Source organism: Cervus elaphus, chromosome 15 (assembly GCF_910594005.1).
Source record: "Cervus elaphus chromosome 15, mCerEla1.1, whole genome shotgun sequence".
Classification (NCBI taxonomy): domain Eukaryota; kingdom Metazoa; phylum Chordata; class Mammalia; order Artiodactyla; family Cervidae; genus Cervus; species Cervus elaphus.
In genome coordinates this window covers 92,820,648-92,844,974 of record NC_057829.1, presented here as the reverse complement: position 1 = coordinate 92,844,974, position 24,327 = coordinate 92,820,648, and the positions used below count along the sequence as shown (strand labels likewise).

The 24,327-nt window shown below is 58.1% G+C and overlaps 1 long non-coding RNA gene across 1 annotated transcript; it reads right to left on the bottom strand.

Moving 5' to 3' along the window:
- Positions 1 to 14,515: 14,515 nt before the first annotated feature.
- Positions 14,516 to 17,419, bottom strand: LOC122709023. Its single transcript, XR_006345386.1, has 2 exons — positions 16,976 to 17,419; positions 14,516 to 14,847 (listed from the first exon to the last, which is right to left on the bottom strand). It is a non-coding gene; the product is annotated as an uncharacterized LOC122709023 (long non-coding RNA).
- Positions 17,420 to 24,327: the final 6,908 nt, after the last annotated feature.

Below are 24,327 nucleotides of genomic sequence, written 5' to 3'. Positions count from 1 at the left end.
CTCAGAGGACGGGGGGCTGGCCGGCCACCTGGGCCCGTGGCAGAGCCTGCAGTCCATCTGCAGGACCGCCTGGCGCGGGGGGACACGGGGCCTCGACCCGAGGGCAACCCCTCAACTGGGGATCGAGCGCTACGCCTGCGTGCCGGGGCTCTTTCCTCCCGAGGGCCAGAGTGGCCCCCTCCCTCTCTCCTCGGGGGACCACTCCACGTGGCCCTGACGCCCTCGGCTTCCTCTGTAATGGAGTGGCCAGGCCTGGCTTGGGGCGGGGCAAGCTTGGACAGGTGTGTCCCTCTTGTCCTTCTCACTGCAGGGGCAGATGCTGCCCTGGAGGTGGGCTGAGCCCTGAGAAGCCCGGGGACCTGGAGCAGGAGAGGCTTCCGGGAGCGGAGTCTCTGTAGCCTGTGCCTGGGTCCCCGCCCTGTCCTTCACCCCGGGGTCCCGCCCCAGCCTTCACCCCCTGGCTAAGGCGGCCACTCAGGGTTGTCTCCAAGGCTGGAGACAGACAGCCTTGGTCACCCACGCGGCAGGCCACCACGGACTGTTTCTGGAAGCATTCGATATTTATTTCCAAGAGGCGCCCACGCAGTCTGTGTGGGAGGAGCAGGACGTTCCACGTGGCCCGTGGCTCCGTGCTGCTTCCACGGGGGCTCCAGTGGGGCCCCCTGACCTTGGGGCGCCGTGTCTTGGAGATCTCGGCTCGATCCTGTGTGACGCCAGGAGGGGCTTGGAGAGGAGGCCCCAGTGGGGCCAGCGTGGGCTCCACTCTGGCTCAGGAGCAAGGTGCGTGGCCACTCCGGGCCGGGTGGGGGCCGGCAGGAAGGGGGCCCAGCTCTGCCCTGGCCGCATGGTCCTCAGGCCACTGCCAGCCCCCCCGGCCCTGTGACGGCTCCGGAGGTGCCAGGCTGTGGTCTACGTGTCGCAGAGGACGGACGGGGTCTCTGCGAGGTCAGCACAGAACCCACACCCCACAGCAAGCAGCTGGGCCCCGCGTGGGTCCCGGCTCCCTCCTCCCGCCTGGCTGCGGACGGGTGGCTCCGCATGCAGGGCCATCTGGAGGCTTCCCTGCAGGTCGTGGCGGACACAGGCCCTCCGTGGATTCCAGCCAGAGAAGAAAACCAGCTGGCGTGCTGGGAGCCAGGCCTGGCTCTGCCCTTCCCAGCCCCGAGCCAGCAGTGAGCACCAATCCTGGAGAAGACCCAGCTGCCCCCGGGAGGTCTGGCGCCCTGGGGGAGGGCTCCTTGCCCACCCAAGCCACCCCCACTCCTGTCCCATCCCAGTCCTCCTGCTGTCCTGGGGAAGTGGCCCCACAAAACCCAGGCCTCTGGACACCGCGTCGGCCTGTCTGAAGCCGTGAGGCCACAGACTAGAGGCTCAGGGCTGGCCCAGCTGCCAGGGGAAGTGACGACCCCAGGGCTTCAATTTCCCTTCACCCAGCCCAGACCCACAGCGGCCTGGGGGTCAGCTGGCACTCAGAGGGCCCCTCCCCCCACATACAGGCCGGGCAGGCGGGCAGCAGAGACTCTGGAATGCTGGAGCAGACGGGCCGTCCCAGAGCCAAGCTTGAGACTCTGGCTGGCTCGATCTTTCCGGAAGCCGGGGCCGGGTCCAGGCTTACACAGAACAAGCTGGTTTTCATGGAGGCCAGAAAACATGAGGCGCTGGCCTAGCGCGCTGGCAGCTTGTCCAGGACCCGAGGGCGGGGCGGAGGGCCTCCACTGCTGGGGCAGCCAGGCCTGCCCTGGCTGGGTGCTGGCCTGAGGGGCCACGTGGGCGCTCAGCGAGGGTGTGTGCTGGCCTGGCCTTCACCCCCAGCTTGTGGGGCCTGCAATGGGGGCAGAAGTCGCGGGCTCTGGCTCGGGCCTCAGGCGGGGGCGGCGTTCAGACAACCTCAGTTTGAATCCAGAGCTGCTGTCTGAGGCTGGGGGACCTGGGAGGGAGACCCCCACCCTCAGCCCCACGGCCGGCTGTGATCCCCGCGCAGACGCACAAGGAGGGTGAGCTGGCCGGAAGCTCGGCAGAGGGGACCCCGCCCCCCGCCAGGGCCGGCCGGGCTGTGGTCCTCCATCGGGAAAGCGTCCTCTCCTGATCAGGGGTCTCCAGGCGGGGAGAGGCCTCACTTCCGGCCCTGGCCTTTCTGGGGTCGGGGAGCCCACGCCCGCAGGGTTCGCAACAGGGCAGAGACCCCGAGATGCGTGGGGGGAGGCTGGGGGAGGGGGGCCCTGAGCGCAAGTCCGTTTGTGCGCTGCTCTCGCAGACCCCGGGGAGCTCAGGCTGACTAGGGGACAGAGGCCAGCAGGGCCGGTTCTTCCCAGGCCTGGAGCCCAGCGGGCGGGGGTCCCGGCTCCGTCTCCACAGGCGGCAGAGGTTCCCGCACGCTGGCTCGGCGGGGGTGGAGGGAGCGGCCAGCCCTCCTGAGAGGGGCCAGACGCCCAGCCCCCAGCCCCGCCCCCGCCCCAGACTCCCGCGCCCCCTGCTGCGCTGGGCTTCCCGCACCTCCGTCAGCTCTGGGGCGCCTGGCCAGCCCTGGCCACAAGCCCACCTGCCTGCCAGCCCTACCCTGGTCCCAGCTGGCCCCCTGCGTGCCTGGCCAGTGCCCTGCAGCGGTGCCTGCTCACCCACCCCGCCCTCAGAGAGGAGGCTTTGCTGTTCCCACGGGGCCCAGCCCTGGACCAGCCTGATGTCCCCGCCTTTCACAGAACCCCCTGCAGCGCACTCTTCTCCTCCAGACGCTTCTGGAAGCAGCCAGGTCTGTGGGGAGCAGGCAGTGGGAGAGGGGTCAGCTGAAGCCAGGCCGCGGGCCATCCTAGGCTGCAGTGCGACGCTTCGGTTATCAGAAGGGGCTCCCGTGAAGTCCCACCACCCTTCTGTCCAATTTAGGAGCAATTAATGAGCCAGCTCCCCCTGGAGACCAGCTGCTGTGTGTCCTGGTTTCAGAGGCTGCCTCTTCATCCCACGAGGAAAAGCTGCAGCAACCTGATTTAGCCTGGAAGGAGGAGGAGGCTTCAGCAGGGCCTGCAGCTCATGAAGCCTGCAGGAGGCCGGGCGGGGAGCTCCGGGGTGCCCGCCAAGGCCCCCGCGACAGACCCTGACCCCGGGGAACTCAGGGGTGGCGTGAGCTTACACCCCAGGTCTGTGAGGTGCAGACTCGTGTCACGAAGGCAGCTGCCCCTGGGTGCACCCCGAAGCTCTGCTCCCAGGACCTCCACAGGCTGCCTTCCGCCACAGGAGACAGAGAGCCTGAGGTCTGAGCTGAAAGAGCCGCCCCTACCTGGAGATCTAGCAGCTGCAGCCCCACTCCTAACCCAGCCCCCCAGAGCGACACCCTCCCTGGGCCCCAGGGTGGGGCCCGGCGGCCAGTCAGGCCCTCCCCAGGCAGGCAGTGCCCAGGCCCGCGTTTACCTGTCTAGTGCTTCCAGCACCGCCACCCCCAGCATCCAGGCTAGGCTGGGGACCTGGAGCCCCAGGAGGGGAGGGGGCCCTAGAACAAAGGAGAGAGGGGCCTGGGGCCCCCGATGGAAGGGATGGAAGGTCAGGAGGGCTCCAGTGAGGAGTTGAGGCCTGGGCTGGGTGCACTGTGGGGTGGGAAGGGGCTGCAAGGAGACACGGGGGCTCGGAGCAGGAGAGGAAGGGGTGGGGCCTGGCTGGTGCTGAAACTGAGGCCCAGAGCCCATCCCTGGCGGCCCCGAGATTCCAGGGACACAGAGTGGCCTGGCTCTCTAGGACCAGCCCGACCTGCATCCAGGCTGGAGAGGGAGCAGGAGGGTCCTCACCTGGCCTGGGGGAAGAGCCTGCCCAGACAGTTACCCAGGTACAGTCGTCCGGCCCATAGCTGCCCCCGGGTTGGCGGGCTCAGGGCGCCCGGGAACCTCTGTGCTCACTCTGCTCACCCTCACCCACCGGTGTGTCTGGGTCAGGCTGTAGGCCTCCCCAGCCTGCCGTCCCCCTGCCCCCACCCCCAGCCGCCTCTGAAGTCCCAGGGTAGCTGTGGGCAGCGTCCTGGAGCGGCCCCACGCTTGGACAAACCTGCAAGGTGATGGCTTTCAGACCACAGAGTGAACAGGAGTCCCTCCCCATCCTTCAAGAGGCATCTGCTAACGCCTATACTCAGGTGCCAAACCTACCCTGGGGCCAGCCACTGAGCTTTGGTCTCTGAGATTCTGTGCCTTGTTCCTCTGTCCTGGCCAAGCCCTCCCTCCCCAGAGAGGGCCTGCCTTGTGTGGGGAGGGTTGGGGCCCGTGGGAGGAGGGGGGCCCATGGATGCCTGAACCCCCAGGCCAGCAGCCCACCCATGCTGACCCTGTGGGAGGGAGAAGCCACAGAGGCAGCTGAGTGGGTCCCAGTGAGGCTGGTATGGATGTGAGAGTTAGACCATAAGGAAGGCTAAGTGCCAAAGAATTGATGCTTTCAAACTGGTGTTGGAGAAGACTCTTGAGAGTCCCTTGGACTGTAAGGAGATCCAACCAGTCCATCCTAAAGGAGATCAGTCCTGGGTGTTACTGGAAGGACTGATGCTGAAGTTGAAACTCCAGTACTTTGGCCACCTGATGCGAAGGGCTGACTCCTTGGAAAAGACCCTGGTGCTGGGGAAGATTGACAGCAGGAGGAGAAAGGGGCGACAGAGGATGAGATGGTTGGATGGCATCAGCAATGCGATGGACATGAGTTTGAGCAAACCCTGGGAGATAGTGTGTGCAAGGAAGCCCAGTGTGCTGCAGACCACGGGGTCACAAAGAGTCGGAAACGACTGAGCGACTGAACAACAGAAGCTGTGCTCCCAGCTCCTGCCCCTCACACCTGGGGGTGCTGATCGCCCCGGTGATGGCCTGAGTGCCACGCAAGTGTCCACTCCAAGCCTGGACTCCAGGCCCAGGGCCTGGCACCCTGAGAGGACCCCATGTGGTGAGAGATGAGGGGCCTGGAGCCGGGCCTATGCTGCCACGCAGCAGAAGGGGGTGGGGCTGCCGGTCTCGGGTGGGGAGACTGTCCTGCGCGGCCAGGTGAGCCCAGCGCAGCCTCCAGGGGCCTCACGGGGGGCGCAGGGGGGTCAGAGAGGCGGCTGTCGGCCCCACCGCCTGAAGATGGAGGAAGGGCCGCGAGCCGGGGTGCAGGCACCCCTGGAAGCTGGAAAAGCGGGGAACAATTCTCCCCGGAGCCTCCAGACGGCAGTCGCCCCACCTGGATGGAGGGCAGGGGGCCTCACTTCAGCTCGGCCTCCCAGACCCTCGGACCCCGAGGCTGTGATCTGTGAGCCACTCAGCTGCGGTCACTGTTACAGCGGCCACAAAAGGCACACAGCCTCCTGGAGCTGAGAGACCTGCCCAAGGACAGAGTGCGGCTTTACACAGACACACACAGACAGACACACACAGACAGACACACACAGACACACACAGACACAGACACAGACAGACACACAGACACAGACACAGACAGACACACAGACACACACAGACAGACATACAGACACACACAGACAGACACAGACATACAGACACACACACAGACACAGACACACACAGACAGACACAGACACAGACACACACAGACACAGACACAGACACACAGACACACACAGACAGACACAAACAGACAGACACACACAGACAGACACAGACACAGACACACACAGACACACACAGACACGCACAGACAGACATACAGACACACACAGACAGACATACAGACACACACACAGACACACACAGACAGACACACACAGACAGACACAGACACACACACACAGACACAGACAGACACACAGACACACAGACACACAGACACACACAGACAGACATACAGACACACACACAGACACACAGACACACACAGACAAACACACACACACAGACACACACAGACACACACAGACAGACATACAGATACACACACAGACACAGACAGACACACACAGACACAGACACAGACAGACACACAGACACACACAGACAGACACACAGACAGACACACAGACACACACAGACAGACATACAGACACACACAGACACACACACAGACAGACACACACAGACACAGACACAGACAGACAGACAGACACACACAGACAGACACAGACAGACACACACAGACACAGACACAGACAGACACACAGACACACACAGACAGACATACAGACACACACAGACATACAGACACACACACAGACAGACACAGACAGACACACACAGACACACACAGACAGACATACAGACACACACACAGACACACACACACACAGACAGACACACAGACACACACAGACAGACATACAGACACACACAGACATACAGACACACACACAGACACAGACACACACACAGACACAGACACACACAGACACAGACACACACAGACACACACAGACAGACATACAGACACACATAGACATACAGACACACACACAGACACAGACACACACAGACAGACACACACAGACAGACACACACACACAGACACACACAGACAGACATACAGATACACACACAGACACAGACAGACAGACACACACAGACACACACACAGACAGACACAGACACACATACAGACACACACACACAGACACACACAGACACACACACAGACACACAGACACAGACACACACAGACAGACATACAGATACACACACAGACACAGACAGACACACACACACAGACACACACACACAGACACACACAGACACATGACAGACACACACACACACAGACACACGCACAGACACACACACTCTCTCACACACACAGACACACACACACAGACACACACATGCACACACACTCACAGACACACATACAGACACACACAGACACACACATGCACACAGACACACAGACACACAGACACACACACACACAGACACACACACAGATGCACACACACACACAGACACACACAGACACACACACAGCACACACACACAGATGCACGCACACACAGACACACACAGACACACACACACAGACACACACAGACACACACACAGCACACACACACAGATGCACGCACACACAGACACACACAGACACACACACACAGACACACGCACACACACACACACACACAGACACACACACACACACGCGCACACACACACACAGAGCAGCCCCAGCACCCCCACGGTCCCCACAGGCCTCTGGTCAGCCCCTGGTTGTGGCTGCAGCTCCCCCGAGCGAGGACCGAGGGGCTGGGATGTCCGGCCCACAGATGCCACTAACCACCCTGGCTGCCTCTGGGGCCCCGGCCCCTGCTCCCTGCTTCCCTGGCCTTCATGCTGGTCATGAGCTGCAGATGGTCAGGCTGGGAGACCCTCAGAGACCAAGTGGCCTCACAGGAGGGGCCTGTCTGGGGTCACAGTGGCGTGGGGACCCTGCTGGGGACAGAGAAGCCGGGTGGCCATCTCCACAGCCCCTCCTGTGCCGCCCGCCCTGATGTCGGACCCCCGGGGGTCAGAGCTGGGAGGCCAGTCACCTGAGGTCAGAGAGGACCAGCCCTGCGCTGACTCCACCTGCAGCTCTCGGACCACACCCGAGGGTCCAGCCTCCACGGGGGCGGGGTGCGGGCGCTGGGGGCGTGGCACTGGCGGAGTGGACAGCTTGCAGAGGCGGAGGTGTGGCCGCAGCAGCATCCTCGTGTCCTCATGGAGAGGGCTGGCGGGGCGAGCGAAACGGGCAGGAGAACGGCCTCCGAGGAGCACGCCCCGAGGGCATCAGACCCCCTTTCTGTTCTAAGCTGCTGGGTACCCTGCAGCAGCCCCCATGGAACTGTAGCCAGAGGGTCTTTGGAGAGAGCTGTGAGCATCGCCTTGCGAGGATGGTGGGGTCATGATGGGGTCATGGGGCTCGGGGGTCATGACGGGGGTTATGATGGGGTATGGGGGTCATGATGGGGCTCGGGGGCCATGATGGGGTTCAAGGGTTCGTGATGGGGTTCAGGGGTCACGATGGAGTTCGGGGATCATGATGGGGTTCAGGGGCCATGATGGGACTCAGCGGTCCATGATGGAGTTGGGAGGGTCTGTGATGGGGTTCTGGGGTTCATGAGGGGGCTCAAGGATCATAATGGAGTTTGGAGGCCATGATGGGATTCTGGGGTCATGATGGGGTTCAGTGTTCGTGGTGGGGTTCAGGGGTCATGATGGGCCTCGGGGATCATGGTGGGGTTTGGGGGTTGTGATGGGGTTGGGGCATCATGATGGGATTGGGGGGTCATGATGGCATTTGGGGTCATGATGGTGTTCGAGGGTCATGATGGAGTTTGGGAGTCATGATGGGGTTCCAGGGTCATGATGGGGTTCGGGGTGGGGCACAGCAGGGTTGGGGTGCAGTGTTTGGTGCCCTCTGCTGGCGGTGATGGGTTTCTGGACGATGCCCCTCCTGGTGGACTGACCCCTGACCCATGGGAGCAGCCTGTGGGCAGGATCTCGTGGCCCCTCCTGGGCTCCTGCTCCTGCCGTCAGAGTGCCCCCAGCCCTGGGGGGACTTGCTCTCACGTCACGGGAGGGTGGGGCCGCCTGGGCCTTCCCTTCCAGGGCGTCTCTGACACGGACACTGGTATCTGCTCTCCTGGGAACGCACTTGGGCGGCTCCTTCCCCGGCCGCACCCCAGCCCACATCGCCGTTCCCAGGAAACGGGCAGGATTGGACCTGCCATGCCAGCGCTGTGCAGTGGGCAGTGGGCGGCCTGGGCTGAGATCAAGGTGGCCAGGGCCAGTCTCTGTGCTGTGTGGGTGGAGGAGATTTTAGCTTTTCTAATAACAGACAGGGCATTGGGCCGCCCGGGGCTGGAGGGCTTCTCTCCCCGCGCTTGGGAGCCCTAATTGCCGGCATCGTATTTTTGGTTCACGCTTGACGTCTGAGTATGACTCACCCCAGGACCCTGTCATCAGCGGCTCACTGGGCTCCAGGCCAGGGTTGAAAATGACCACCGTCAGCCCGTCGGGCGTTTGTGTCCACATCTAGGCCTCTGGCTGGACCCCGAGCAGGAGGAGGGAGGCAGGGGTGGGAGCTCTGCCCCTTGTGTGCTGGTCCTCGGGGGCAGGGCTCACCCAGGATCACGGTCTGTGCATCCACACCTGGGGGGCCTGGACACCCTTCCCTGGGGAGGAAGCTGTCCAAGGGGAAGGAGGGGTGGGCCCCTGGAAGGCCTGCCCCCGAGCCCTGCAGGACGTGGCCCAGACTCCCGGGAGGTGCAGCTGGGGCCCAGGGCACCCTGGAGCCCTCCCCACCCCAGACACGCCTCGGGGGGCCACTGTCTTCATTAGCAGGACTCCACCGCCTGGGGCCTCTGCTCAGCCAGGGCCTCCTCGAGACCTGGGTGCTGCCGTGGCAAACGCCAGATGGGTTGCTCAGCTTCTCTGAGTCTTCTTGTCCTGCCGGCGGGCGGATCCTCCCCAGCCCCATTCACCCACCGCCCCCTGCATGAAGACCCCCTTCCCCAGGCCTCCAGATCTCTGTCAGTTCTGCCTCACGCCCCTCTGCCCCAAGGGCCCCGCTGCTCCCCGCCAGGCCCTCGACACCCCCCCCTGGGTGTGGTCAGGATGTTCGGGCAGCAAGCACTCGGCCCTGGGGGCCCCTAGATCGGGCTTCCTCCCCGGCTCTGGAGGCCAGGTGTGGGCGTGCAGTGAGTCAGACGCCTGGGCCAGTAGGGCGGGGGCGCCCCGAGTCCACCCTCCTCAGTGGAGGCTCCTCGATGGCGCAGCCGCCTGGGAGGCTGAGTGCTGGCCGCCTGCTCCCTGATGGTCCCTGCGTGGCAGCCAAGACCCTGTCCTCTCACAGGCTCCTGCTGGCACGGGGTCGCCAGCCGCTCCTCTCCTGGGTTTCAGCATTAAGACGTTTCCGCGGTGGTCACCGTGGCCGGCCAGCTTGGGTCAGCACAGAGCCCACTCTGGTCCCCCGTGGGAGCAGCATCGCCCCAGGAGAGAAGGCATCCCCTCCGACCTTTGCACCAGTAGGACTAGTGTCGCGCTTGAAGAGTTGGAGCTTCGAGGAAACCCAGGACCCTGGAGCCCAGGGCCCAGGGGGACCCGGCTTTGCCACCCTTCTTGCAATTCTTGGTTATAGAAATGCGGCCCTCAGATTTCAAAGACAGCTGTTTGGAACCTCTTGGCGGTGGAGATTCTTGAACAGAAACTTGGAGGTCCTGAGGCGTAAGGCCACAGAGCAGGCTGCTGTGGGCAAGGGGTGTAGGGCTGGGAAGGGGGCTCTGGCCCTCCCTACCCATGCGTTCCTGCCCTGGGTCGCCGGGTCCCCTGGGCCAGGCCCGGTGTCCTGGAACCTCAGACACGACCGGGGATGTGTCCTGGCGCCCTCCGTTGCCTCCCTCGCCACTAGAGGCCGTCTGTGCAGAAGGCAGGGCTGGGCCTCCGTCAGGGGAGGCGGCAGAGGGGCCTGGTTCAGCCCGGCTGCGCGGGGCTGGGCGCCTCCGAGACGACCTTCTAAGTCCTCTAACGGGCTGCGCACGCTGGCCGGGACACGTGTGTGTGGCTGGGCGGCGTGCGTGCAGGGCTTCGGGGCACCTCTGAGAGCCCGATCGGTCACATCCGGGCTGCGGGTCCCCGGGGCGAATCTTGAACTCCCACTCTCCATTAAAGCCGCACAGCCCACGACCCACAGCCAGACGCGGCCGGCGTGTCCCCTGAGCTGCGGCCCAGAGTTCAGTGGCGCCTGGCCAGGAGGCGGGTCCGGCCCGCGGAGCAGCCAGGTCGGGTGCAGAGCTCCCCACCGCTGCCTGAGGGGAGAGGCGGGTTTGTGCAGCCAAGGTCATGGCCACTGTGTCCCAAGGACATCCCGGCGGGAGGCACCAGTCCTGCAGAGATCCCCCGGCATTAGTGCAGAGACGGGCAGGAAGCCAGCCCGTGCTGGGCTTCTGTGGCCACTGCGACGTGTCTGTGCACGCTTGGTCCCTTCTGTGACATGTCGGAGGATGCGGCCCGAGCGCCAGCTTCCTCACGTCTGGAACTGTGTGACAGTCTCATCCTTCCAGGAAGACGCCGATGAGGTGGTGAGAATGCTAAGTGAGGCTCAAGTCCAGTGTTGGAGCTTGTGATTTAGACTAGAAACGTTATGCTTCAGTGGAAAGCTCTGCGTTGTGCAGAGGGCATCTGATTTGTCACTGTCGGCCAGGCTCCAACAAGTGGGCAGGTGGGGAAAACCCACCTCCCTTCCCCTCCCCTGGGGAAACCAGGTTTTCCTGCTTTGGTTTCAGTCTCAGTGAGCTTTCCGTCTGTCTGTCCGTCCGAGTTGCTTAGACCACCCGCCTGGTTCCCCTTTTATTAATGAGTAAATAGCACCTTTAACATGAGCTAGTTTTTATGTCTGTGAGTCAGGATTTTCTTTCACTGGAAATTATCTTTCAACAGATGTATTAGGTTCCTGGGCTTCTCAGGTGGCTCAGTGGTAGAGAATCCACCTGCCAATGCGGGAGATGTGAGGTGGATCTCTGGTTCAGGAAGATCCCCTGGAGGAGGGCGTGGCAACCCACGCCTGTCTTCTTGCCTGGGAAATCCCATGGACAGAGGAGCCTGGCAGCTACAGTCCATGGGGCTGCAAAGAGTTGGACACGACTTAGCAATGGACAACAAGTGTTAGGTTTCTAGACATTATATATCACTTTCCAAAAGTGTGTTTGTTGATTCACACAAATCTACTTAAGGAACCAAGGAAGGCTGAGCGCTGAAGAATTGATGCTTTCAAGTTGTGGGGCTGGAGAAGACTCTTGAGAGTCCCTTGGACTACAAGGAGATCAAACCAGTCCATGCTAAAGGAAATCAACCCTAAATATTCATTGGAAGGACTGAAACTGAAGCTCCAATACTTTTGTCACCTGATAAGAACAGCCGACTCATTAGAAAAGACCCTGATGCTGGGAAAGATTGAGGACAGAAGGGGACGACAGAGGATGAGATGGTTGGATGGCATCACTGACTCGATGGACATGAATTTCAGTAAACTTGGGAGTTGGTGATGGACAGGGAGGCCTGGTGTGCTGCAGTCCATGGGGTCGCAAAGAGTCGGACACGACTGAGCGACTGAACAACAACACATGCAGTAAAAAAGCCGGAAGTTTGTAAGTAGGAACAATTTGAATAATTGTGACAGTTTTTAGAAACTCAGAAATAGATGTGGAGTAAGAAACCTGTATGCAGGTCAGGAAGCAACAGTTAGAAGTGGACATGGAACAACAGACTCTTTCCAAATAGGAAAAGGAGTACATCAAGGCTGTATATTGTCACCCTGCTTGTTTAACTTATATGCAGAATACATCATGAGGAACGCTGGGCTGGAAGAAGCACAAGCTGGAATCAAGATTGCCAGGAGAAATACCAATAACCTCAGATACGCAGATGACACCACCCTTATGGCAGAGAGTGAATAGGAGCTAAAAAGCCTCTTGATGAAACTGAAAGAAGAGAGTGAAAAAGTTGGCTTAAAGCTCAACATTCAGAAAACTAAGATCATGGCATCTGGTCCCATCACCTCATAGGAAATAGATGGGGAGACAGTGGAAACAATGTCAGACTTTATTTTCTGGGGGCTCCAAAATCACCGCAGATAGTGATTGCAGCCATGAAATTAAGACGCTTACTCTTTGGAAAGAAAGTTTTGACCAACTTAGATAGCATATTAAAAAGCAGAGATGTTACTTTGCCAACAAAGGTCCATCTGGTCAAGGCTATGGTTTTTCCAGTGGTCATGTATGGATGTGCGAGCTGGACTGTGAAGAAAGCTGAGTGCCAAAAAATTGATGCTTGTGAACTGTGGTGTTGGAGAAGAGTCTTGAGAGTCCCTTGGACTGCAAGGAGATCCAACCTGTCCATCCTAAAGGAGATAAGTCCTGGGTGTTCATTGGAAGGACTGACTCTGAAGCTGAAACGCCAATACTTTGGCCACCTCATGCAAAGAGTTGACTCATTGGAAAAGACCCTGATGCTGGAGGGATTGGGGGCAGGAGGAGAAGGGGACGACAGAGGATGAGATGGCTGGATGGCATCACCTACTCGATGGACATGAGTTTGAGTAAACTCCGGGAGTTGGTGATGGACAGGGAGGCCTGGCATGCTGCGATTCATAGGGTCGCAAAGAGTCGGACACAACTGAGCGACTGAACTGAACTGAACTGATGGACGTCACGAGTGGCGAGTCTCAGTGTGAAGAGCAGTGGAGCTCAGCACAGCCCTGCTGCCCTGGCCCCCCGGCCTGTGGTCCCCCCCGGCCCATCATTCCCCCCGGCCCATCATTCCCCCAGCCCCGTGGTCCCCCCAGCCCGTGGTCCCCCAGCCTGTGGTCCTTGCCTGGGCCTTCTCCCTGCTGGGCCTCCACAGCAGCTCTGGACTCTCAGAACCCGTTTCCCTCGCAGTCAGCCCAGGGTGCCTCCTCTCTCACCTGCGTTCAGCAAACGTGTGCTGGTAAGTGAAGGCTGTTCAGTTTGTAAGCCTTTCCTTCAGGCGGGAGCCGCTGCGCCTGCTTCACAAGCCCTGCTGGGCCCCAGCGCCTCCCGCCCCTGGTGACGCTTGGGGGTGCTGGACCCCCGTGCCCAGCCTGAGGCCCCGCCCTGGAGCCCCCTGTGAGCTGGAGGCTGTGTCCAGCTTGACCTGCTTCCCGAGGGGCCCCAGGAAGGAGCAGGGCTCACAGGCTCTAGGGCTCCGTCAGGGCCCTGCTGCTCACGGGCGCTGTCTGCTTCCCAAGTCTTCTGCACACCGGGGGCTCTGAAGGGGAAACTGAGACAGGAGGCTGTTGGTGCTTTTGGGCCCCCTTCCTTCTCCTCCTGCCCCTGGGCCCCCTCTGGCTCCCGAGCCCTGGTGGGCTGAGCTCCGGGCTGCTGTGCCTTGGGGGCCCTGTTCCGGGGGTGCTGGAAACACTGGGGCCCCACAAGGAGTGGGTGGGAGAGCCGGCCCCCCACCCCAGTGGCCGGGCCCGAGGGGCGGGAGCTGGGGCCGTGCCCGCAGGGGAGGCGAGGGAGCCGGGCCCCTGCTGCCCGTGGGGCTGCCCGCCTGGCAGGGCCGCGTCTTCTGCAGCGTGGCCAGCAGAGGGTGCCCACGCGCTGCCGCGGGCGCAGGGCCGGGCGCTGGGCACCCACGGGCAGCAGGGGGCCCGGGCCCACCCTGGGCACCTCCTCCGGGACGGGAGCCAGCTGACATTTGACTGGGCTCTGATGACTGCTCCCTCCCGCGTCCGGGGACCAAGCAGCCGCTTGTCGGCAGAGCCAGGAGGGTCCGGGGTCCCGCAGGCCTCCTCCCGGCCGCCCCCATGGGGGTGTGTGGTTTCCTGGCAGTGGTTGCAGGTCCCAGGACTGGGCCTTTCAGCAGCTGCCCCTGCCCACATGGAGTCAGGGCTTCCCAGCCACGCGGTGGCTCCCAGCTCAAGCCAGGCAGGTCCCTCCCAGAAGGCCGGGCTTCTGCAAGACAGACAGCCTCCCAGCGCCTTCCGCCCCCCTGTGTCCCCGGGCTCCTCTCTCTGTCTCTCCCCAGAGAGAGACATCTTCTTGTATTCTCACTCTTTCTGTAACGAGCAACTTTTACAATACTTCACATCATTAAACATTATAATTTATTTGAAAAACAGACCGCCTAGGACAAAGCCCTAAGTTCCCGGGAGCTTTGAGCTTGGGCGGATCAGGGCCCCTCCCGCCTGGGGTAGAGCCTGGGGGGCCTCGGAGGGGAGGGGCGCCCCGGGGGGCCTCAGAGGGGAGGGGCGCCCCTGGGGGGCCTTGAGGGGAGGGGCCCCCCAGAGCAGCGCAGTGGGGGAGCCAGCGCCTCCTTCTGCTTCCCGTGGGGGTGGTCCCTGCAGGCCCATGGACTCCGTGCTGGGTCCTCTGTGTTGGGCCTCCCTGCTCCTGGCATGGGCCTGTTGCTTGTGCTGAAATCAGGAAGTTAACAGGCCATTTGTCTCCTGCATCTGCTGCTCGCCTGAGATGGGGCGTGGGGGTGGGGAGGTTGGGGGGGGATCTCAGGGTCTTGGGCTCCCCCACCCCCACATCCACTCCCTTCAGGGCCCAGGACCTCTCAGAGCCCATCCTGTGAGGGGCTTGCAGCCCCAGAGACATCATCATCCTTGGTGACAAGGAGGGTCCCAGGGCAGCTGGTGAGCAGGGTCCCCGGGCCAGGGAGGCCACCTCTGCCCGGGGGGCCCCACCCAGCTCAGCCTCCTATCTCCGGCCAGGCCTCCCCTCTCCACATTCCTGGCCCCCCATCCACCTGTCCGCACAGGCCTCTGGGGTCAGGCGGCCCCACAAAACCGGCTCTTCTAGCCGCCCCGCTTTGGCTGGCCTCGCCCAGGCCCTGGGGCACTGGGGCTGCAAGCTGCAGGGAGGAGGAGGCGGTTCTCGGGTCAGGATGGCGTCTGAGGCTTGTGTGAGCTCACAGGCTGCTGGGACAGAGGTGCGGGCTGAGCCCTGGGCTACTGGCTCACACACGGCCCCATCCGGAGCCGCCTCCCCGACTCAAGCCCTCGAAGGCCAGCCTCTGCCCAGGGTTGGGGGGACCCTGGGCCCCCCTCCATCCTTCCAGAGGCCCCGCCCCACACGTGGCCCCTCTGGCCCTCCTGGGCCTGCAGACGGAGAGCCCACCTCCAGGTCCTCAGGCCTCAGGCTGAGCGCAGACCCTGGGGACCCTGCCGCCTGCCCCCTAGTGTGACTTCCAGTGCCAGGGTCCCCGTGCCCCCCCCCCCCCGCCACCCCCCCACCACCGCCGCAGAGAGCCTGTGAGGCCAGGGCTGGAGCTTCGGCCTCCCCCACCTTCCCACTTCCTGCTTCCTCTCCTCCCCCTTCTTTTCCTCCCCCTCCTTCCTCCTCTCCCCCTCCCCCATCTCCCCCTCCGCCCCCTGCCCTCTCCCCTACCTCATCCTCCCCTCCCTCCTTATTCTCTCTCCCCCTCCCCCACCTCCTACCCCCTCCTCCTCTCTCCCCTCATTCCTGCTCACCTCTTCCCACCTCCCCCGTCCATTTCCCCCTCCTCCCCCTCTCCCCTCCCCCCTCATTTTCCCTCCTACCCTCTCCCCCTCCTTCTCAACCCCCTCCTCCTCCCCCTCTCCACTCCCTCCTTATTCTCCCCCACCTCCTCCCTCTCCCCCTCCCTCACCTCCTCCCCTCCCCCCTAATTTTCCCTCCCCCTCCTCCCCCTTCCTCCCCCTCCCTCCCCCTCCCTCCTCCCCTCCTCACTCTCCACCCGCCCTCTCCCCTCTCCAGCTCCTCCCTCTCCCCCTCCTCCCCTCCCTCTTCACCCTCCTCCCTCTCCCCTCTTCAGCTCCTCCCTCTTCACCCTCCTCCCTCTCCCCTCTCCAGCTCCTCCCGCTGCACTTCCTCTGCTGGTCTGTCCCTGTGAGTCAGCAGGGAGCTGAGAATTTCTCAGCGGTCAGTCTAGAAGCACCCCCTCTCAAGGCCTCTTTGCTTCCGGAATGCTCTGCACCTGAGGCTTCCTCAGCAGCTGACTAAGAGGGGACCACTGGCCCCACCCCACCGACTCAGCCCGGCTTCTCCCCAGGGTGGGGGCGGGCAGGCTGGAGGAGCAGAGAGCTGACCTCGGGGCCAGCCCCCCACCTGCCCGCACTCTGCTCTGGGCTCCAGCTGCCCACGGGCGGGGCCTGTGCCCACGCCACCCCCTGGGAAAGGCCTTCCGGGCTCCCCTCCCCCTGAGCCCCTCAGCTGGGGGCGGTGGGTGGGGAGGAGGGAAGGGCTTGGAGCCCCTGCCCGTTGGGGGGCTTGGCTGTCTGTCCCCTCGAGGACCACCCGTCACAGCAGCTCACAGCTCGCGCTCTCCCTCAGGCCCCCCCCAGGGCAGCTTCTTGAACCTCTCCCTTCACGATGGACACCTCCCGCCTGAGGACTTAAGCCCCTCTCGTCAGCAGGGGGTGTGCCATGGGGAAGCCCTGACACAGAGGGTACGGGGGACCCCCACCGCTGGGCTCCTGGCCGCCCCCCTAGACTCCCAGCCCACCCCCCATTTCCGAGGACTCCGGGGACCTTGGGCATGACGCTGTCGGGGCAGACCTCAAATGTCACCGCCTCGGTCACTCAGAGAGCGCTCCCTGCGGCTGGTCACAAGGCTTCCTTTCCAAAGCTGCCTTCCTGCCTGCCAGTCCTCCTGCCACACCTGCAGAGGCTGTGACGTCAGCGTCAGTCCTTACTGCGTCACAGGCGCCCCAGAAGGGGGTCTGGTGTCCTAGGAGCGGACCCCCCGGGCCCCACCTTGCTTCTGGCTGAGAGCAGAGGGTGGGCTTGATGGGGTGACTGCGGGCTGAGACGAGGAGCAGAGGGGCAGGTCGAAGGCGCCAGGGACGAGGCACCTAGGACCGCGTTCCAGACAGCGCCAGCCCCTCCTGGGGGCCCTGGGAGGCATAACCAGGCCCCCACCCAGCAGCTTTGCCTCGGGAACTTCCGGAACAAGCTTGGCAACAGCTCATAAATATTCATCTGAAAATTAAAGTCCCATTAAAGAACTAACTCACTGCTGATGTTTGCAAATTACTTTTGTATTCATGCAAAACTACAGTGCCAGCCCTGCTCCTGGTCTGAGGACCCGGGTCGGTCTCCTGCCTGTCCCTGAGGACCCAGGTCAGCGAGGGGACCTCAGGGAGGAGCAGGGTCAGGACAATCCGCCTGGAAGAATGAGGTGGAAAAGAGCCAAAGGGATCTTCTAGAGCAACCTTGTAAGAACCACACGCATTTTACCCCATTGTTTCAGATTTTTCGGGTCCCCTTCCATCCTTTTTAAACGTTATATTGTGGATGCATCCAACCACACCAAACTCTAGAGGGAGGCCATCAGGTCCAAGCCCCACTGCCATTGTCCTGGTGCCAGGTCATGCCCTTCGGTCGCTATAAAAGTTCCTGAGTTCTTTCTTCTCACTCTCTTTTTCTCTCCTTTTCCACTAACTCCTCCTGCTCGACGTTGCTTGGAAGGGGAACATTTCTACAAAACCTAAATGTTCAGTTTTTGGGGGCTGGTTAAACATCTGGCTACAATCCAGCGGTGGCCCATGAACTCAGCCAGGATAAAAACGCACACCTGCCCACACACATGGGCCCGTGCCTGCACGTCCAACATTCCGAGAAGACAAGACCGGGGCTAACAGGAATTGTCTCGAGGTGTGTGAGCAATTGTTGTTGCTGGCCAGTCACTCGGTCGTGTCTGACTCTGCGACCCCATGGCCTGCAGCACGCCAGGCCTCCCTGTCCATCACCATCTCCCGGAGTTTGCTCAAACTCTTGTCCATCGAGTCAGTGATGCCATCCAACCATCTCATCCTCTGTCATCCCCTTCTCCTCCCGCCTTCAGTCTTTCCCAGCATCAGGGTTTTTTCCAATGAGTCAGCTCTTCACATCAGGTGGCCAAAGAACTGGAGTTTCAGCTTTAGCATCAGTCCTTCCAGTGAACACCCAGGACTAATCTCCTTTAGGATGGACTGGTTGGATCTCCTTGCAGTCCAAGGGACTCTCAAGAATCTTCTCCAAGACCACAGTTTGAAAGCATCAATTCTTCGGCACTCAGCCTTCTTTATGGTCCAACTCTCACATCCATACATGACTACTGGAAAAACCATAGCTTTGACTATACAAACATTTGTTGGCAAAGTAATGTCTCTGCTTTTTGATATGCTGTCTAGGTTGGTCATAGCTTTTTGTCCAAGGAGCAAGTGTCTTCTAATTTCATGGCTGCAATCAACATCTGCAGTGATTTTGGAGTCCAAGAAATAAAGTCTTTCACTGTTTCCATTATTTCCTCATGAATTTGCTGTGAAGTGATGGGATCAGATGCCATGATCTTAGTTTTCTGAATGTTGAGTTTTAAGCCGGCTTTTTCACTCTCCTCTTTCACTTTCATCAAGAGGCTCTTCTTCACTTTCTGCCATAAGGGTGGTGTCATCTGCATATTGATATTGCTTATTGATATTTCTCCTGGAAATTTTGGTTTAGAACATGATTTTTGATGGTCAATGTTTTGTGGGTGATCTTTGAGAAGTATGGATTGGTTTTGCAATAAGAAAATAAGTTTTAAAAATATGGAACAAGACAAGGATGCCCACTCGCACCACTTTTATTCAATGTAGTATTGGAAGACCTAGCTAGAGAAATTAGACAAGAAAAAGAAATAAACTAGAAAGGAAGAAGTAAAACTGTCACTGTTTGCAGATGACTATCATATGATATATCGGAAACCCCAAAACTCCATCAAATAACTCTTTGAACTAATAAATGAATTCAGAAAAGTTACAGGATACAAAGTCAATACAAAAAAATCTGCTGCATTTTATAACTAATAAATATCAGAAAGAGAAATGAAGAAAGCAATCTTGTTTACAGTTGCATCAGAAAGAATAAATTTAGTCAAAGAGGTGAGAGACATTTATATTGAAAGCTACAAGACATTAATGAAAGAAATGGAAGACACAAAGAAGTGAAAAGATGTCCTCTGCTCATGGATTAGAATAATTAATATTGTTAAAGCATCCATACTACCTAAAGCAATCTATAGATTCAGTGTCATTCCCTATCAAAATCCTAAAGGCATTTTTCAAAGAAAAAGAACAAATATTCCTAAAATGTATATGGAGCCCCTCAAAATACCCCAAATAGCTGGAGTGATCCTAAGGGGGGAAAAAACTTGGAAGTGAAATAAGTTAGACAGAAAAGACAGATACTATATGATTTCACTTATATGTGGAATTGAAAAGCAAAAGCAAGGAAGAAGCTCGTAGATACAGAAACCAGACTGAAGGCTGCCAGAGACAGCCCGGAATGAAGGCCTGGGAGAAATGAGTGAAGGGCATCACAGGTAAAAAGGAAGGAAAAATATGTTAATTACAAAATAAAATTAAAAGGCAGATCGAAGCCACTGGTAAAAAGAAGCTTTCTCTTTGATGAAGTCACTCAGCCTCTCCGCGGAGACTTCCAGCTCCTTTCCCAGGAGCAACCGTTGCTAAAGACAGTATTTAAAGGTCAGTTGCATCTGAGTGTAGAGATCTTCACTGTCTGCAGAATAGAGATGAGAGTTTCTACCAGAATTAAAAATACTACATAAGACTTGAAAAAGCTAGCCAGTGATCTAAATTCAAGTCATGTATTTATGTATGCATATGTATCTTCAATATAAGCTCATATTTTCACATACTATTCATATGTATTCAATTCATATACATTGGTATACTATGATGTATGTTTGGGATAGCTCAAAATCCTTCAAGCTAGGCTTCAGCAGTACGTGAACTGAGAAACTCCAGATGTAAAAGCTGGATTTAGAAAAGGCAGAGGAACCAGAGATCAAATTTCCAACATCCATTGGATCATAGAGAAAGCAAGGGCATTCCAGAAAACCATCTACTTCTGCTTCACTGATGATGCTAAAGCCTTTGACTGTGTGGATCACATAGACTATGTGGAAAATTCTTCAAGAGATGGGAACACCAGGCCACCTTACCTGCCTCCTGAGAAACCTGTATGCAGGTCGAGAAGCAGCAGTTAGAATCGGACACAGAACAGACTGGTTCCAAAAGGAGCATGTCAAGGCTGTACCTTGTCACCCTGCTTATTTAACTCACATGCAGAGTACATCATGCGAAACGCTGGGCTGGTTGAATTACAAACTGGAATCAAGATTGCCAGGAAAAATATCAACAACCTCAGATATGTAGATGATACCACTCTAATGGCAGAAAGTGATGAGGAACTAAAGAGCCTCTTGATGAGAGTGAAAGAGGAAAGTGAAGAGCTGGCTTAAAACTCAACATTCAAAAAACAAAGATCCGGTCCCATCACTTCATAGCAAATAGAAGGGGAAAAAGTGGAAACAGTATTTCCAGATTTTCTTTTCCTGGACTCTAAAATCACTACACACAGTGACTGCAGCCATGAAATGAAAAGACGCTTGCTCCTTGGAAGAAAAGAAATGACAAACCTAGACAGCGTATGAAAAAGCAGAGACATCACTTTGCCGACAAAGGTGTATTCAGTGAAAGCTGTGGTTTTTCCAGTGGTCATGCATGGATGTGAGAGTTGGGCCATAAAGATGGCTGAACGCCAAAGAATTGATACTTTCAAACTGTAGTGCTGAAGAAGACTCTTGAGAGTCCCTTGGACAGGAAGGAGGTCAAACTAGTCCATCCTAAAGGAAATCAACCCTGAATATTCACTGGAAGGACTGATGCTGAAGCTGAAGCTCCAATACTTTGGCCACTTGATGTGAAAAGCCGACTCATTGGAAAAGACCGTGATGCTGGGAAAGACTGAAGGCAGGAGAAGGGGATGACAGAGGATGAGATGGTTAGATGGCATCACTGACTCAATACACATGAATGTGAGTAAATTCCAAGAGACGGTGAAGGACAGGGAAGCCTGGCATGCTATACAGTCCATGGGGTCACAAAGAGTTGGACTTAGCGACTAAATACCAGCATATGTTTGGGAAGATTTATAATTGATCGAGACAAACTTCCTTTCCTCAAAGAGAAAATTGTAACACTTAAAAAATTATAATAACAAAAGCAGCACCAGTAACAAGAGGGAGAAGCTGTTCTAAGTTCTGCCCATACATTCATCCATTTTACTCTGAAAATCAAATATTGTAAAAAAAGAAAACACAATTTTTAAATAAGCTTAAAAAATATGGGATCAGGAGAACTAGAGGTTTTTTCCAGTTTCATTTTGAACTCTGTTTCTGCCTACAGGTTTTGCAATAGTTTCAAGATCTTGATTGCTCACATGCATGTTTTCAATCACCACTTCCCACTTCCTAGAATTCATTATGCCCAAGAGAAGGGAAAACCTATGTCTGCACCGAACCTTGCACCCAAATGTTAAGGGCTGTGTTGGTCACAGGAGTCAAAAGATGAAGAAAAGCCGCATGTCCATCAGCGGGCAGCTGCAGAATGCAAGGTTTCTCTCTGACGTGACGCAACTCCCTTAGAATGGACACTAGAGTGGCGATGGCTGCAGAGCGTGCCATCTGTGGCCACGCTGAAGTGAAAGTGACGTCGCCCAGTCGTGTCTGACTCTTTGCGACCCTGTGGACTGCAGCCCGCCAGGCTCCTCCGTCCATGGGATTCTCCAGGCAAGAGTACTGGAGTGGGTTGCCATCTCCTTCTCCAGGAGATCTTCCCGACCCAGGGAGTGAGCCCAGGCCTCCCGCATTGCAGGCAGACGCTTTACGATCTGAGCCCCTAGGGAAGTCCATTTTAGGACACTCTAAAACCATCGACTCTATCTTTCAAACGGGCGAACTCTACGGCATGTTATATCTCAATAAAGCTGTTTTTAAAGAGAATAAAAATAGCAAATTTCAAATTGCAAATTTCTGGAAACAGAACAAGGGGACTTGAAGATTCATAAAGTCCACCTCGCTGTGCTCCAGAGCGACCGGCCGCAGATGGGCTTCTGCTCCTGATGGGGGTCCCCAGTGCGCCTGGCTCATGCCCACAGCGGTCCTCAACCTGCCAGGCCCCCAGACCTCTGTCTGCTCCCCAGGTCTCACTGCCGGACGGTCTTGGGGCTTGGTTCAGAGCGTCTGACTGGCAGCATTTAGAAAAGCTGACTCTCGGTCTGGGCATCGAAAAGGGTCAGGTGCCCTGGGCTGCCCACACGGCCCCTAGCCTCCATCGTCACCCTGTCCCCCTGCTGACTCTTCAGAGCAGCTGAGCAGCCTAATGGTGCCGCCTCAGACTTGGCCGCCATCGAGGGCCAGACAGCAGTGTCCTGACAACGAGGGAATCAGCTAGGAAGCTGTCAGCCTCGGAGAAGGCGCCCCGGGGTGGACGCTGCCCCGCTGGCCTGGGGACCATCGCCAGGCCGGTCTGGCTGCTACTGTCCAGTCTGAGAGTCCCTGTCGCCTCCCCCAGCACATCCCCCCAGCGTCCTCAGACCCCCGTCCTGTCAGTGTCTCCTCCCCGGGAGGCACACGCTCATGCACACACACCTCCCACGAATGCACGCGCCTCACACGAGTGCACGTGCTCCGCCCAACACAGGAAATGGCGGAGTCAGGGTAGAGCTACAGAGCATTTCATGAAGAGGACAGTTGGGCAGGCCCACAGCCAGCACCCCCCACCCCCCGCCGTCCCCACTGTGGAACCTGCCCTGGGGAGGCTGGAGGCCTCTCCCGACAAGGGCAGACCTGCGCGTCGGGTGGTTTGGAAACACTAAATCCTGGCATCTGTGGTGTGTCCGGGTGTCAGGCACAGGAATTCGTCACATACGCCCCACACATTGACGCGTGAGAAACGTGCATGGAACGATGTGTGCAAAATCAGTTCATCTGCTTTGTGCGTGTGTGTATCTGTATGTGTGCATCGGTGTATTTGTGTGCACACCTGTGTGTATGCATGTATCTCTGTGTGTGCATGTGTGTATATATATCTGTATGTGTATTATATGCATATATGTGAGTATGCATGTGTCTTCTGTGTGTATATATTTACTGTGTATGTTTCGATGCGTGTATCCATGTATGTATGTATCCGCATGCACATGCGTCTCTGTGTGCATGTATGTATCTCTGAATACTGTGTGCGTACATGTGTGTATATGTCTCTCTGTGTATGTATCTACGTGTGTATATATCGATGCGCTTATCTATGTATGCATGTACCTGTGTGCACATATATGTTTCTCTGTGTGTACATGTATGAGCGTATGAGTGTGCATGTGTCTGTGTGTGCATTTGTGTGTATCTACACACATGTAGATACACACAAGTGCAAAAGAAATGTACCCAAGACTCAAATATGATTATCTCTTTTCGGTGTGATGACAGGTAATTTTAATTTTGTTCTTTAAGTTTTTTCACATTTTCTTAATAATGTATAATGAGCAGCCATAATTTTTGTAATCTGAACTGAACAGACCGAGAAAGAAACACAAAAGGCCGGCCAGCCGGGCAGGTCTGTGCTGGAGGCTGCTTCTAGCCTGCAGGCGTGGCTTCAGGGAAGAGGCTGCCGAGGGGGGGACCCTCCCCTCCCCCTCCTCCCTCCTCACTCCCACCCCACCTCCCACACCCACCCCCACCCCAACCAGCAACCCCCTCCCCACCCCCATAACCTCCATCCCGCCCCCACCCTCACACACACCCACACACACAACCCCTCCCCCACCCACAATCCCCCTCCCCCTCCCCACCTCCCACTCCCCCCACACACCCCAACCCTCACACACCTACAGCATCCCCCACCCCACCCCATCCCCACCACCAAATCCCCTCCCTCACCTCTACTCCACCCCCTCCCCAACCAGCAACCCCCGCCCCCAGCCCCCCCACACCCACACCCCCACACACTCCCCACCCCCTCCCCAACCAGCAAACTCCTCCCCCCACCATAACCTCCACCCACCCCCACCCTCACACACACCCCCTC